Below are 2,724 nucleotides of genomic sequence, written 5' to 3'. Positions count from 1 at the left end.
CTATAAACAACTGGAAGTAAAGCCGAACAGTAAAATTAAAGGGAAACTTATTTTCAATACCATAACAACACTATTATTTCTTATCAGTAGTACTACTATCCCACTAAGTTGGAACCATGTGGAAAATTTTTATTATTTACTTTATGAAAAAAAATTATCCTTTATAAAATGCTTTGCATAGTCCAAAACCTAAGATGCAATCATCAGATATAAAATTTGAATTTCGCTCAGGAGTAAAGTACCTTTATATTTCACAATATCGAAAAGTGTTATTAAGACAAGTTATTTGGAATTAAAAATGATGTTATAATATGCAATTATATTCTTCTAATTAAAAAAAAAATAAAAAAATAAAATTTTTCTCAAAATACGGATATCTTTGGATATCCTACGGATATCTTGTTTAAAAAATAGTCCTAGAATTTTTTGCAGTACACCATTTTGAAGTAAAGAAAATAAGCTTTTTTTTATTCCACTCCACAATATATATACCTAAATGTACAAGAAAAAAAGACATAATGAGAAATTTAAAAAATAATCATTAGAAATATCAAAAATTATTAAAAGCATGAAACCCTGAAAAAGCATAACTTACTTAAAAAGAGCCATTTATCCTTATACTATAGACCATTTCAAAGGTAATTCACTACTCTTTCTACTGAATGTACCATTGCATATACATACCTAGAACTGCGTAGCTAAAAGTTACAGAACAATGTTTGCCAAATTAAGGGGGAAATGGACAAAAATGCTGTGGGCGGCGAACTTTGAAAAATCCTATTTCGGAAACTGTAAATCCTAGAGACTTTTACCAAACTTTACTTTAAACGAGAAAGTACGGAAGTTATTTTTCGCTGTAGCAATTAGTGGAGTCAATGAAGGTTTTCACCTCCGATTTCGTTGAACCTCCATCGATTTTCATGAAAATTGGTAAGTATGTAGAGGATACCTCAAGAAACAAAGGTGACATGGTGCTAACTTGCGCTTTTACCCTGGGGGGGGGGATGCCACCCCTTCTCGGGGGTGGAAATTATTTTATTAAAAATAATACCACTTATCGATAGAGGGACAAATTATAAGTAAAATTTGTTATATAAAGTTATTTCAATAAATCAGTAGTTTTTGAGTTATTAAAGATCAAAAGTTTGGATTTTTCCTGAAAAAAATCCATGTTTTAAAGCAGTTTTTCATAAATAACTCAAAAACCATAAGTTTCTTCAAAAAAGTTGTTATTACCAAAATCGAAGATAATATAAAAATAAATAAGCTCCCTATTCGAAAAATCCTTTATTACATATATAAAGTGAGTTATATGCAATTGAATGTTTATTTTTTTTCCGCGAGTACTCAAATCTTAGTATTCAAGCTTAAATAACAGGAAAACGATGCACTTTGTTAAATATAGATATTAAACATTTTAATAAATTACTTAAAGGTAACTATCAAAAAGCTATATAAGAAGTCGATAGCATCAAAATTAAGCAAGTTATGATGGAAATAAGAGGACCCTTTCAGATTTTTTAGGGAAGAATGAAAAATGAAACATACGTCATTTCCACAAAAATTAAAATTTATAGTAACCCATTTAAAACTTTATTTATTTTAACATGAGTAATAACTTCAACAATTTTGACCGGTTTAGAATGCATACTTTTGAAAAAAAAAATACGATTAAAAAAAATTGGAATTTTTCAAATTTTCGTGAATTTCAATTTCTTTTGATAATAACTCCAAAAATACTCGATATACTTAAAAAATGGTAGAGAACAAAATTTTATGTTTAACTTTATTTAAGCTTTTTCTTTTTTTAATATTTTTTTACGACAAAAAATAACCGAGATAGAAACATTTAAAACCTAAATTTTACTGCGAGAACCATGTAACCGGCGCCCTTTTACCTTGTATTTAAAAAAAAATAACGGATTTAGAAAATTATGTTTAATACAGTGTTATATAACTTTTACTTAGCATTGTAATGGTTTTTGGATAAATCTCATATTTCAAAATTTAACAGAGTTATTTTAAAAAAAACCAATAACATTTTCTTTGAAAAAATTTTATAGCGGAGATTTTGTATGTATACAGGTTGTAGGAAGTCCAATTAGTCGTTTGTTGTAGGAGATACGAAAAAAGTTTATTTAGGTGAGGTTGGGGCATAGATAATATCAGAATTTAAATACATTTCCAAATATACAGGGCCACCCATATTGACAGTGTGAAACAAAATTATCTTTTGTTTAATGGAACACCCTGTATATTTTTACATTTTTGGATTCTCCTCTATGTTTTATTTCTTAAAATATCAGGTTTTGTAATGTTATACGAAGTAGTTTAAAAGATAATTACGTTTTTATTTTCAAATTTCATAGCAATATTCATCCCCTGTTTAATTGTAGTGATTTGACATCAGAAAATCAAATTATGTTCAAGTGATTTTTAATATAATCTATTATTGTTAAAAATTATTAATCTAGCAAAACGTTTAATTTTAGCTAATACAGGGTTGGTCGAAACTGAATGAGTGTTTTCTCAAAGTTTGAGAGTATGAGTTTTCTCAAACGGAGCAGCCTGTAATGAGCATTGTAATGAAATGCTATTGTATGGCACTTTATTATTTCCCACCCTGCCAGTGGGAACTGAATTTATTTTTGAAATCCCTAACTTTATGTCTTTAATTATTTTAAATATTGTAAACGATTAAAAAACAATCAAATTAAATTGAAA

The sequence above is a fragment of the Diabrotica virgifera genome, chromosome 7 (assembly GCF_917563875.1).
Source record: "Diabrotica virgifera virgifera chromosome 7, PGI_DIABVI_V3a".
NCBI classification, from domain to species: Eukaryota; Metazoa; Arthropoda; class Insecta; order Coleoptera; family Chrysomelidae; genus Diabrotica; species Diabrotica virgifera.
The sequence above is the reverse complement of the archived record's forward strand: the minus strand, read 5'-3'. Positions refer to the sequence as shown.